Source organism: Dermacentor albipictus, chromosome 9 (assembly GCF_038994185.2).
Source record: "Dermacentor albipictus isolate Rhodes 1998 colony chromosome 9, USDA_Dalb.pri_finalv2, whole genome shotgun sequence".
NCBI classification, from domain to species: Eukaryota; Metazoa; Arthropoda; class Arachnida; order Ixodida; family Ixodidae; genus Dermacentor; species Dermacentor albipictus.
In genome coordinates this window covers 31,066,660-31,081,020 of record NC_091829.1, presented here as the reverse complement: position 1 = coordinate 31,081,020, position 14,361 = coordinate 31,066,660, and the positions used below count along the sequence as shown (strand labels likewise).

Here is a 14,361-nt window from a genome sequence, read left to right as displayed (position 1 = left end):
CACTGCAGGACGAAGGCCTCTCCCTGCGATCTCCAGTTACCCTTGTCCTGCGCCAATCGATTCCAAGTAGCGCCCCAGAATTTCCTCATTTCATCGCCCCACTCTTCTGCCATCCTCGACTGCGATTCCCTTCTATTGGCACCCATTCCGTAATCCTAACGCTCCACCGGTTATCTAATTTACGCATTACATGACCTGCCCAGCTCCACCTTTTTTCTCCTAATGTCAATTAGAGTATCGGCTATCCCCGTTTGCTCTCTGATCCAAACCGCTCTCTTTCTGTCTCTAAATGTTATGCCTAGCATTCTTAGTTCTATCGCTCTTTGCGCGGTCCTTAACTTGTTATCAAGCTTCTTTATTAATTTTCAACCCCACCCTTACACTCTCTCCGTTAAGGCCCTCAATCATTTGTTGTAACTCGTACCCAGTGTTACTCAACAAGACAATGTCATCGGCAAACCGAAGGTTGCCTAGATGTTCGCCGTTGTTCCTTGATACTAAGCCTTCCCCGTTAATAGCCTGAATACTTCCTCTAAGCATGCAGTGAATAGCATCGTGGAGATTATGTCTCCTTACCTTACGCTTTTCTTGACAGGTAACTTTCTACTTTTCTTGTGGAGAACCAAAGTAGCTGTGGAATCTCTATAGATAATTTCCAAGATATTTGATTAGGCGTCCTGTACTCCTCGTGTTCAAGGCGTTCTCAAAGCTAGAGAGGGCGACTCCCTGCCAAATTTTTGTTTGACAAACGCGCAAGACGTCATAATCTGTTTTTTTAGCTCACTTATGAATTTCGTTCCGATTCAGGATATCAGAATCGGTATAACTGAGAAGACAATCAGCTATACTTCGCTAAAAAGGAAGAGCCTATTGTCAACATATATATCCTCCACTTCTTTGAAACTTAGTCAAGAATGAATATCTGTCTTTTTTTTCCCCTCATGTATCCACTACCATTTCAACATCACACACACTCATAGTTGAGGCAAACAATATAATAAACGCCACGTTCTCCTCTCTCTCTCTTTTGGTTTCTCAGTGGCTATGGTGTTAGGCTGCTGAGCACGAGGTCGCGGGATCAAATCCCGGCCACGGCGGCCGCATTTCGATGGGGGCGAAATGCGAAAACACCCGTGTACTTAGATTTAGGTGCACGTTATAGAACCCCAGGTGGTCAAAATTTCCGGAGACCCCACTACGGCGCGCCTCATAATCAGAAAGTGGTTTTGGCACGTAAAACCCCATATATTATTACTCTCTCTCTCTCTTTCTCTCTCTTTCTTTTTTTAAACAGGTGATAATTGTGGGGTCGGAGATACAGAGTGCGCGAATGAACTGAAATCCCAGAAGCAGCCGGACCACATACCTCACGATGTCCCAGCACGTAAGCGCCGCGAAAACCGCGAGCGTCAGGACCCAACATGCGCGTCGGCCGGAGGTTACTCGGGGACAGAAGACCACTTTCATGCCAGGAATATGGGACTTGTACAGAAGCTCCTTGAAATGCGAGCGCATGGTCGCGCCTACGGGGACTTTTGCGCGAGCTTCGTGTCCCGGATCTGCCTGAGGCCTCGCACCAGGTCTCGTCCGTGACTTCGTCGGGCTTGTCACATTTGAGACCTCGGAGGAAGCTTCGAAACTGCATGTAAGGTTCATCGTCATCACCGTCATGATAAACTTATTATGTCAAGCGCAGGACGACTGCCTCTCCCAGTGACCCCCAATCTCGCGCCACCTGTACTCCGTCGTATTTCTGCAAACCTTTCAATTTCATCGCACCACTCAATTTTCCGCCGTTCTCGACTTCGATTCCCTTCCCTTGACACCCAATCTGTGACCCTAATATACAACAGGTTATATAACCTACGCTTCAATGGCCTGTCAAGGTCTATTTCTTCCCCCTTAATGTGAACTACGATATCGACTATTGCCGTTTTTTTCTCTAATACACACCGCTGTCTTCGTGTCTTTCAACATTACGCTCGACATTTTTCATTCCATTGCATGGTACGCGGTCCTTCTTCTCAAGCTTCTTTCTTTCTTATCGAAGTTTCAGGCCCACATGTTAGCACAGGTACGATGCAGTGACTGTGCACTTTTCTTTGCGAAGATAGTGGTAAGGTGCCCGTCGTGACTCGGCAATGTCTGCCGTATGCGCTTCAACCAATTTTCATTTTTCTGTAAATTTCCTTCTCGTGATAGGGATGAAATTCGACGCGTCTCGATACTACAAGAGGTCGCACTTCTCAGGGGACACACACAGGAATGCTAAACAAGGAGGAGGTTCTGTACACGGCGACATCTTTCTGTGGCAGCGCAGCCAAAGCTACGGAGCCGAAGAGCAATTTTTTATGCGCATCTTCATATTGTCCGCGAATGCAAACAAGTGGAAATTACGTAGCGTAAAACAAATCGTATCAGTTATTATATCTAATTTTTTGTTCAAGATTTTTTTCATACAAAATAAAAAGCTTGCTTAGGAAATCGATTTCCGTTACTTGCTGTTCTTAGTTTTGGCTTTCTAGTGGCCGTGTCTGGTTTCCTGGTCCTGTAAACCGTTGCAGCAAAACGTTAGAACAACCTGACTTTGTAACAATAGCAGAAGCTCCGCTCGTACAAGTGCATGCACGCAGCTTTGTCTGTGCTGCCACAGAAAGTTGTCGTGCATAGGGAAGATGGAGATTGTGAAGTAATCAGCAACGATTGAACAATGGAACGCTCAGGCTGTAGCCAACGTTTCGACAAAGGGAGTTATCTTTCTCGGGGCGAAGGCAAGTCCCCTGCCCTGACGTACTCAAGTTACCTGCCATAACGAAGGCAATTCCCCTGCCTTGACTAAGGCAAGTCTTTTGTGTTGATGCTGACGAACTCAAATTACCTGCCCTTAGACAAGTCCCCCGGCCTAAGGCAACTTCCTTGCCCTGACGAACGCAAGTTACCTGCTGTAACGAAGGAAAGTTCCCGTCCAAGACTAAGAGGATTCCCCTTCTCGAAATGATTGCTCCAGCCTGAGTCTTTCCCGTAACGTGCTTTGTTAAGCACAAAGGAACACTGACACGTAAGCACGAAACGTAACAGACCCCGTGAAATAGCTACACGTGTTTGCTGCGGTTAAGACATGTCATACCAGCTACTTTTAAAACTAGGCTATTTCAGAAGTGCGTATAGATACTGAAAGAAGTTGGAGGGTGATTCATACTGTACTTCATATCTATGAAAGACGACGTCTCTCTGAGCGAGTGGGGGTTGAGAAGGGGGCTTCGTGAACCGTAGAATTTATTCTGAGCCCCCTCCTCCCCTCCAGCGTCTCAAGCGACAACGTCCGTGTCATTCACCAAAGGCGTAGCACCTCAACGACAGCGTCTCGAAATGTTAGCTGTCAAGAAGGGAAGAATGCGAGAGCACACTCCTTAACACCGGTAACGATACCATAAGGTACGGGCTCAAGATTCGGGAATGGCACACCCTTTTAGACTACACTGTCTCCCGGATCGGCCCACGAAAGCAGCTAGAAACCTACCCGATACGGAAAAGTGGGTCCAACTTGATCCGCATTGCTGTGCACATAACGGTAACTACTGCGGGGCTTTCACAGACTAGGTGGCGGTGGTAACGTTAATGTTTCTCAGCACTTTTTTAGATGAAGCGACTTCGAGTACAGGCGGTGCATGTAAAGGCCATTAAGTCACAGGGAACTGGCGCAGAAATAACTATTCGGCCTCGGCTTACCCTCTATCGTTCTTGCGTCGTTCTTTTTTTTTTCTTATACGAATTTTCCGCTCATGGTAAGGCACACCTGTTTCGCATAAACGAAAAGTATCATCCGCACCGACTGTAGCACGAAGCTACAAAGCTCCTTCTAAGGTCGTGTAGACGACAATTTGTTTTTTGCTTTTCTGTAAACCTTCCAACACATTCCGGGCTTCCGCAGAACGAATTTATCGGTTTAGTATTTCAGAAGCGCGATCTAACAAATGAGACAATTCGTGGCATTTCTCCGCATTGCCTATACTCCGTCTCAAAACCTTTGTGCAGTGCGGTGAAGCCAATCTGCAGAGAGACTTGGTTGCGCGTTTCAAATAAGAAAGGAAGGCTCTCCCGTTGCATGCCAATAATCCTTAGGTAATGCTTTCATGCAGTCGACATCGTGCAGATGATGATCAGCGTCGGGCACAGGAAGAACCCGTTTTCTTCTTTTTTCTTTTTTTTTTGTTCCCTCTACTGGCTCGCATACGCGTGCCCACCCCCCAACTTTTGCTTCACGGCACGGCGTTGATGAGATGGAGTAAAAGTGTGAAGACGCGGTTGATCCAACTGCTCGTGTGCAAGTTGATCATACGGAGAAGTTGGCGCTCCCTCCACCTGGTTCGCGTGCGGGTACAGCAATTCCCTCGAGAACCCCGTTCGCTTTTCATTAGACCCGCAGCCAAAGGCGCGAACGACTTCACAAGAAAACGTGACAGCATCTCCAAAGCTTACGTAAGAGCACGTTTCTTACGCGTAACCTGCAATCAAAGAAACGGATAAGTCCCACCTTGTCATGCTGGGCATGTCGCTTGTCGTATCTTACCGTCCACTGCGGCACAAGCCGTGGCGAAGTCTTTCGCCCGCACAATCGAAACGAAAAAAAAAATAGTTTGGTTGGAAAAGAGTGAGCGCCATTTTCAACGATATTACTTTTCTTGTCTGAAGTAAAAAGAAAGGCAAGACAGCTTGACACGCGATTCGACCGTCCTGCTGGAAATCAAATTGCGAGTTCTGCCTTAGAAGTTAGCGACACGCCACGAAGTAGTCGTTGCCGTGTTATCACTGCATCTTCTTGTGGTTCATACTTACCCTTTTTTTTTATGACATACCTTTTCTCAAAGGCATGCTTTTATTGAAGACGTCCGATGAAGGCTGCAGGGGGATGTGCAAGATAAGTAAATGTGTCCAAGGCTTGGTACCTCATCTCCATCTGATTGTCGTTATTTACACTTTTTTATATAAAGAAAAAAGTTTTTTTTTTTATTCGTGGACCGGAGTGTCTCGAGGCGATTATTTTGATCACCCGGATCTACGCTTGGACCTTACCGTGACTAACTTGCCGGACTCTTTCTCGTTACAAAACGACAAACTAGGTCGCAGGCGTGTCTCCAGCTGCGCGTTCTATAAACCAGGTTGGTTCTATAAACCAGTTTCGTAGAAAGCATCCTACCAAGGGGCGCGACGCCATCTTTAACTATATTTCACCACCAGCCTAAACGACCTATCGCGTAGTGACCTGATCACGATGAACGCTTATGCGCGTGCGTACGTGGATACGGCGCATGCTGTGAATTGTTTTCCTCTTTCCTCTGTTCGAGGCTGAGCTCGAGGTGGTGGGTTCCATACAGGGCGCAGAGGTCGCATATATACGAGGGCGAAGTGTAGAAACTTAGACTTAGTTGCTTGTCAAAGAACCCCAGCTGGTAAATAATAATAATAATAATAATAATAATAATAATAATAATAATAATAATAATAATAATAATAATAATAATCCGGAGTCCCCAACCGCGGCTTGCCTCATAATCATATCATGGTTTTGGCTCGTAAAACCCAAGAATTAAATATTTGTTTTCTTTTCTTCTGGTCATATTTTTAGTCCTCTTTCTCTCTCTTCCCCCGGGCGGTTCGAGGTAGTCAACCGGGCTTATCTATCTATCTATCTATCTATCTATCTATCTATCTATCTATCTATCTATCTATCTATCTATCTATCTATCTATCTATCTATCTATCTATCTATCTGTCTGTCTGTCTGTCTGTCTGTCTGTCTGTCTGTCTGTCCGTCCGTCCGTCCGTCCGTCCGTCCGTCCGTCCGTCCGTCCGTCCGTCCGTCCGTCCGTCCGTCCGTCCGTCCGTCCGTCCGTCCGTCCGTCCGTCCGTCTGTCTGTCTGTCTGTCTGTCTGTCTGTCTGTCTGTCTGTCTGTCTGTCTGTCTGTCTGTCTCTCTGTCTGTCTGTCTATCTATCTATCTATCTATCTATCTATCTATCTATCTATCTATCTATCTATCTATCTATCTATCTATCTATCTATCTATCTATCTATCTATCTATCTACATTGTACTTCATGGTATCTTTTCTAAAGGTGAATTTTGATTGGAGCTACATTCTCGAAATTCATATGACAATCGAAAAAGCAGACCATAAGAGCTTCTTTTTCTTTTTTTCTTTTTTAGTGTGGTATGAGGAGGCAACGTCTTATATTAGATGCAAATACGTTGCGTCTCGCAATCTTTACGGGCGAAATGGTCACTCTATTTGTTGGGCGAAATATTAAAAAAAAAGTTTTACCTTCACGTGCTCATTATTAAGTCATGTTATATATTTCTCCGTCGACGAAATGCAAGAGGGTTGCGCAAAATATTAATTTACTAGTCTAGCTTGATTTATTGTTGCCCTCCAGTGATTCGTTGGTGTCGCAAGGTCACCTGACCGCCCCCGGCCTGCGTCGTTGCGAGCGCAAAGCAGTGCTGGGATGCAAATGTGCTCAGTTTATCACACGATTTCTAGCTTGGCTGAAACTAGAAGAGGAATCGCGTCTGTCACGCGATTCGGGCGTTTTGCCGCAAATCAATTCGAGGACATGACTTTCAAATTAGGGACACGCCCGCTGAAACAGCTGCCGGCGCTTAATCACTGCAGTTCGTTCTTCCTTACCCTTTTTGTCACATGAAGAAACTTTTTTTTTCTTTGTCTCAAAGGTAGTTTTGAGAGAGATAAAATGAGAGTAGGAAGGGGAATGGAGGGAGTACACTGTCTAGTTTTACTAGACACGTTTTTTTTTTCTCATTTCTACTTTGTCCGTGTGCGGTTTGGGGTTACAACAACGAATTGCTTGTGCACTTGCTTTTTTGTAATGCCCAACTAAGAGCAGTAGTCGCTGCTGAGAAAGTTCCAGCTGCTTATCATTTTCCGAACGCCGCTCATAGAATTCTTATTTCCAAAAGGTCAAAGCTTAAGGTCGATACAAAATCCGCCAGAGACTGTCCTGTCCTAGTGACAAACTATCTTTGGCTATGAATGGAAAGCTACAGACTAGAGTTCCATACAGCTACTGGAGAGAACTGTGGCGGTAGTGTCTTCGGGAGCTGCAACCAGGACCAGCATGGAAATGATGGGCAGTACATGAATTTGCCTAAACCTCGTCCTTGTGTCCTTAAATGGCATCGTGACATTGCGAAGTGATCATTCTTTAAGGAAGTACTCCGTTATAGATAATTAAACAAAGGTTACTAAAGTGGTCAGAAAGTAGGATTACAACACAGGGTCTCTCTAGCGCAGAGCCCAATATTAAAATCAATTATGCCACGCGTGCATGGGCAAGCAGAACCACAGCAATTAGCAGCGATTACGCGTGCTTGCAGAATCTCGTTATCTTCTGCTTTAAAAAAACAGTGTGAATTTCTTTGTAATACGATCCTATTTAGGCCCAGATAGAGGGGAAGTAAACGAAGCCACAAGAACGTTCGAATCCACAAGCACGAAGATCAGACAAATCCGTGTACTACCCATCATTCCCATGGTGGCTAAACGATCGCAGCGCCTGAGTTTCCTGTAGTAATTGTTGTAGGAAACTCTATGGCTACAGGTGTTGTGCCATAGGAATCCGGAGGCGAACGGAGAACAGTAGCAAAACAGTTTATTGCAACATCGCGCAGCAAGAACCGAAGTGCAAACGAATGTGTCCAGAGGACAAACATACCAACCTTACAAGCAATCGCGATCGCAATTACAATCATCCGTAAACTTGGCTGCCTCACACCTTCATCGATGATATGTGTCTCACAGCGGGTTCTGTTTTCAATTTATCGCTGTGTTTGGGTATGCGTTTGGTGTTTGCACAAAGCATCGTGATGCGTGGACAATGCATGTATTCCTTTTTCCGATATTATTACTGTTTCTTTCTCTGTCAGCCAATTTGCAAAAAAAGCTAGTAAATGTAAATTAACTCTCCCAAATACCCAAACCGGTGTCGCAATATAAATATAAAATTAATTAATTAATTAATTAATTATCTCTTTCGTGTCCCTGTAAGCTCCACAGCCTGATCGCTACAGGCAGTCGCTTTTCAAGGCCAATCGTTGCTCAGGAGAACCTGAATTCGAGTTTGCATGCGTGCTTGAAATGCCGCGAACTTGCTTCCGGATCTCCTTCCTGCGTGACTCACTCGATTCCGAGCCTAAAGCTTTATCGGTTCCGGTCTCCAAGCATCGATTTCGCTGCGACACGCGTTTTTCACTCGTAGGTGCGAACGTGCCTTTTGTGAGTCACACTGGCGTCTCCACGCCCGCAGTCATTGTGTTCCCAACAACAAATCCCGACTCCCGTTTCTTTCCCCGCACCGGAAACCAAGACAAAACGAAACATATACCCACACAGAAGCGACGCAGGGTCCCGAAGCACTTCAACGTGGCTCGATAATTTCGTGCAGTATTTGAGGGAAGCAGGCGGTGGCATTGCGGGGTGACGAGTTCACGAAGTTCATGTCTCGCATGCAACAACGGTATATGTCACGTTCTTATATTTGTATGTTACATACTGCACGTTGTGTATACGTTACGTGCATAATAGCATCCTGTTTATAAGAACGTCAAGGGAGTGCACGTGTGTAAAACTCCAACACGTCAGGAGGCACGATGTAGGCGGCGCTGAATTTAATCCTTGTAGAATAATTCGTGTCGATAAAACAAATTGTCCATAGATAAACATTGATTTCTGCATCCTCCAGAATTTTTATTAATGCTGCTTTTGCTTCTCTGCGCATTGAAATAAATTTTCTCAATCATAGCCCCCCCCCGTTTATAGGCTCAATTAATTTACTTCGCCTACCTGTACAATATATTCTTGACTGTATGACCGTATAAATACATTCTCTCGACAAAAGTATTTGGCAAGTGTTATTTTGCTGTGCCTGTTCTTGTGGATATACTTAAAAAGTCAGAGCTTCGCCCGAAAGTCGAAGCATCGATTGAGACAGCAATTTAGCAGACAGCGATACGAAGTAAGGCTAGCGCTCTTATCGGCCACATCAACTTGTAAACTTTCGCTCGCCAACTAAAGTAACAAGCACGGTGTCAGCGCGCGCAGCGAACATGAATACGTCACGCTCGATGAACGCGGACACTTGCTGTCAATACGCTGATGTGAGGAAACGCGGCAGGAGCAGCGAGCGCAGTGACCTTCGTGCTGTCTATCGCTTCAGCGCAAACTGAGCGCCTGCAACACACAACGCGCACAAAGCTACGAGTCGTCGACGCTCCTAGACTCTGCCCCCAACGCAGATCGCTTTCAAGATAGGGCCGGGCGAGCGAGCGCAGCTGCCACATGCGCATGCGCAGACCACCGCCCCTTTCCTCTCTCCCCTCCCGGTGCCTCGTGACGTTAGATGCTTCGCGCGCGACGGAAGACGGCGCGCTTCCTCCCCGCTTTCCTCACTCTCGCGCGGGCGAGATTGAGCCTAAAGCCCCTTGATGTTTGAAAGTAGCGACACTCTCCTCCTCACGGCGCTTTCCTCCTCGATTCTCCGCGCCCGCCGGCTGCGCACGGCACGCTATTCCTCCTTGGCTACCGCGGACGGGCCGCAGGATTCTATGGAGGCGTGTTATTTTGGGCCACTTGCGCGCCCCAGTGGGGTTGAAAATTTTGAGAAATGCTAACAGCAGCATCGATAATGCTAGAGGCAACATTTATGACGAGGTTGGTTTTTTCCTAAAGCCGTATGAACGGAGTATACCGATGTAAAAGGAGCTTTTGAGGCGAGTTCTATACTCCAGACAATTTTTCCGCCGCATGATGAGATGCTTTATTTCGTGCGTCTGATATAGTATTGCTTGTGACACATCCCTTTGTGTGTGGCTTATTAAGCGAAAGCCTTAGACCTCTATCAAGGTCCCGTTGTGGGCTACAGAAAATATCACGTGACCGAAGGAAGGCGGGAAGCGAACCAAAGCATGTGCAGCCGCGCATAGGAGATGATTAATGATTAGCAAAGTAATGATTGATTAGGATTGGATTAAGATGAATTCGGGTGTATTAAGGAGGGTTAAGGTGGATTAAAGTTGATGAAAGTGGATTACGGTGCATAAAGGAGGACAAGGTTGGATTAAGTTCGATGAAGGTGGGTTAGGGTGGATGAATGTGTTGAGGTGCATTAAGGACGATTATAGTGGATTAGGGTGCATTAAAGTGCATGAAGAAGGATGAGGATGGATTAGAAGGATTAAGGTGCATTAAGGAGGATTATGGTGGGCTAAAGTGAATTAAAGTGAATGAAGGAGGATAAGGGTGGACTAAAGTAGATGAAGGTGGATTAAGGTGAATTAAGGATGATTATAGCGGATTAGGGTGGATTAAAGTGGATGAGGAAGTAGTAGCGTTGGTTAAGGAGGATTAAAGTGCATTAAGGAGAGTTAGAGCAGATTAAGGTCGATGACGTTGGATTAGGGTTCATTAAGGCGGACTCTCGTGGATTATGGTGGATTAAAGTGAATGAAGGAGGATTAAGGTCGATGAATGTGGATTCGGTGGATTAATGTGCATTAGGGGGATTATGGTAGACTAATCGGGCTTAATACTCAATGAACCCTTATTCACCTTAGTCCACCCTAATCCACCTTAATGCTCCTTCATCCACCTTAATCCAGCTTAATACTCCCAATCCACCTTAATACAACCTAATCAATCTACATCGGCCCTAATGCACCTTACCTACCATATACGTTCTTAATCATCCTTTATCAACCCCGATCCATTAAAATCCGTCTTAATCCTCCATCATCCACCTTAATCCTGCTTAATAGTCCCAATCTACCTTAATACACCCTAATCCACCTCTATCAAACCTAATCCAGCTCTATGGTCCCTCATCCACCTTAATCGGTCTTAATTCTCCTTTAGCAACCATAATTCACCTTAATCCACATTAATCGGCCTTAATCCTCCTCCACCCACCTTAATCCTTATTCATGCATCTTAATCCTTCTTAAGGCACTCTAATACACCTTAATCTTCTTTAATACACGTTAATCATTAATCCTCCCTAGTCCATTTTATGTCAATCACTAATGATTCATTAATTAACTTGGGCAATCATTCTCTTATGCAGGCGCGGACATGATTTGGGTCACCTCTGGCCTACCTTGCGTCACGTGATACCTCCAGTTTACAAGGCGACCTTGAAACATAGATCTCAAGGCTTTCGCCTTATAACTTGAAAAAAACTCAATGTTGACTAGCTAACGCTCATCACCTGCAATAACACGGGTATACTTGCCACTAATTTTTTCAGGGCGCAAAGAATCTATAAGGCTGCACTTCCGAGTGAATAACAACTGTTCGCGACGTGTGAGGGGAATATTAAGCATACTAAGGACAACCGCAACATAAACGCTGGTGAGCGTTTATGAGCGTGGTGAGCGTGGTGGGCGTGGTGAGCGCAAGAATGAAAAAAAAATGCAGCATTACGGGATGCTTTGCTACGAGCTATAAGAAAGACGCCTCAGCTCGCAAACAACGCTGTTCTTTGTCGGAACAAAGTTCTTTCGGCCATTGTCATGCAGCCACTGCTTCCTGCGCAAGCCGTCACGCTTTCCTTGTGGTATCATAAAAACGGCATAACCATCTTCAGGCTTCTTGCTGCAGTTATATGCGCAACAGCCCGGCATAGCGCTAGCACATATAGCAGGAAACACGGCGTACAACGTTCGCTACGCCGAGCTAAAGCGCCGAGCCAGCCGTGCTGAGGAGGAAAATGGCGCGAACGAAAAAGAAAAACACAAGCAAAACTCAAGATCCGCGCGTTTCCAAGGGCAACGGCAGGGAGACCAATCGTCGTGCAGAAAAACGGGGGCAAAATTGGTTACCGCGGGGGGAACGCACAAGGGGCGAGGAGGAGGCGAGGAGGTCGCGCGGCGGCGGCAGAGTTCAAAGAGTGTCGCTACTTTCAAATCATCAAGGGACTTTAATTGAGCCACGATCGTCGCGCCCCCTCCCCTCCCGTCACCTGCTTCCACTCGCACATAAAGCATACGGTGCGCGGTGGCGATGCTGTCGCACATGGACTTTATACGGAACCTCACAGCGACGGCAGAAATGCGCCTGCAGTGTCCATATAATTGCTATCGCGATAAATCGTTTTCATGCGTGAAATTATTATCGGTTATAGGGGACAGAAAGTAATATATTAAGAGTCTCACGGGTTGTCTCGTGCCGTTTTATAGACCTTGAACTATGACATTTCTACACTTTCTATGAACTGACCAAATAATTTGTGAGGATGCGTCTCAACAGAACCACGTACCACCGTGAAAGAGAAAGTGCTCTGCGATTACGAGACCAGATCACGAAGTTAACAAATTAGGCTGTAGGAACCACATCAAATTACATGCAATTGTGGACGATTTTTTTTTACTCGATAGACGGAGATGGTGGCACATAAACACGGTGTCAGCTATACCTTCCCTTTTGAGCAGGTGTTAACGTACAATTTTGTTCAATTATGCCCATGGTGTTGCAGAAAAACGAGAATAAGAACACTTAATGCGCACCCAACGACGTTACCACACAACAGTCAAAACGACACACTGCACGGCGAACGGCATCCTCAGATGGTATGGTATGGTATGAAAAACTATTCGATCGACTCCTCAGATGTGCAATAAAATTTCAGATATTAACATGTCACACTAACTCTCTATAATAGCGTGCACACTCAAAACGAATTCCTTAACCAGTTTAATTTGACGACAGTATTTTGACAACCAACACTTTGTGAACTGTAGTTCACGAATGGTGGGAATGGTATTTAGAATTTTTGGGGTCAAACACGCACCGTTTCGATATCCGATAGTAAGAACGAAAGTCATGTCATTTGCTGCAAGTTGGAACAGCGTATCTTTTGTTCGAAATGTACAGCGTTTATTTCCGGTGAACCTGCAGCGACGGGTTACATACTGTCAGCGTGGCGGTGCAGTACTCGTAAAACGCCAACGAACCGGGAACCAAGCAAAGCCGTGACGTCTTCAACCCCTTCGCGAGAGCGCCGTTTCGTTAGGTGATGGCCAGCCAGCCAGCGACGGGCCACTCGGCCGCTTTCATCGTCGTGTGAGTCAGCATTGTTAGCTTCTCTTTTTTACTTAGCCCGGTCCCTGTCACTCGCCATTAAGTCTGATAGCGCGATTGCTCGGAAAGTCGACGGCGCCGGCGTAAGTTTGGTGGTCGGCCGAACATATTCTTTTCTACATAGGCCGAATCTGGCAAAGAACGTAATCCGGAGGGACGGGGGTCATAAAACCGTGGAACGAACGCGAACGAATGCGAGAAGTGCGCCATTTTGCCTCGACGCGAGCTCGGTTCCCTGAACGTGTGGGTCCCAGGAACGGCTTCCTTTTCAGTAAGTGTCTCGGGGTTTCTGGCGAAGTGGTGAGAGAGAATAGCGTGTACGTGTGTGCAGAGTGCGTTACGGACGCTCAGGATAGTGCGCGCTGCCGAATTGCACGAAGGAGCATCCCAGAGTTCTGCACGAAGAGGCGTTGAGGGACCACCGGCGTCGATATAATTGCGTGATGGAGGTGAAGTAGAACGCACGTTAGTTTTGCAGTGAGCTATGCTGTTTAATCCTAACATACTACTCTTGATTTACTGGTGGCTTATTAATTCAGAAGCGGGACGGCCTTGCTGCGTAGCCTATTGCCAATTTGGGCGATGGTGTTGAAAAAGCAGGCGGGCTTCTGCTGTACGCTGCTGTTACTATGGGCGAGGTCTGGAAATGTAAATGCAGCATGCGTAAAGCCTTGCCTGAATAGCGTCCTCATGTGTTTGCAGTGGGCGTTTAGTGATTTTGTCTTTAGGTGAAACTGCTTCTGTACAACCGCACCAACCTTAATAACGAAGAACTGCTGGGCCAGTTCTTGCGTAATTGTTGAGAGGAATTACCGCTGAAAAATAGGCACAGGTAAAGTGCTCGTGTTCGGCCCCCTTGCTATACGTTCGTTTTTTTTTTCATTTTTGGTGCTGTAATTCCTCTCAAGATTTGTACCACCTTTAGAATGTTAACACTTTTATTATTACTTTCGTTTCATTGTCGCTGTATATATGTATGTGTTTGTGGAATATGTTATGTTGACTGTTCTGCTGTGACTATATGTGATAATGCATCTGCACGATGTATGTACCACCCGCTGACTGGAAACTGCGTTATTAGACGAAAGTATCATTTGTATTTTTGAGAATTTTTCCTACGGAACTGTAAAGTCATTTAACTAGTATATTGTATGTACCATGTGTTTCTCACGTCATAGTGTTACTGTGTAAACGTTGTTTGACAAGGCCTGGT

At 45.9% G+C, this 14,361-nt stretch overlaps 1 protein-coding gene across 1 annotated transcript in view; it reads left to right on the top strand.

Annotated features, from left to right (window-relative positions):
• Positions 1-13,214: 13,214 nt before the first annotated feature.
• Positions 13,215-14,361, top strand: part of LOC135912729 (uncharacterized) — a 70,573-nt gene continuing 69,426 nt past the window's right edge. Inside the window, exon 1 of the mRNA XM_070525637.1 lies at positions 13,215-13,419. The gene's annotated coding sequence lies outside the window, so the exon portion shown is untranslated. The remainder of the gene's footprint in view (positions 13,420-14,361) is intronic.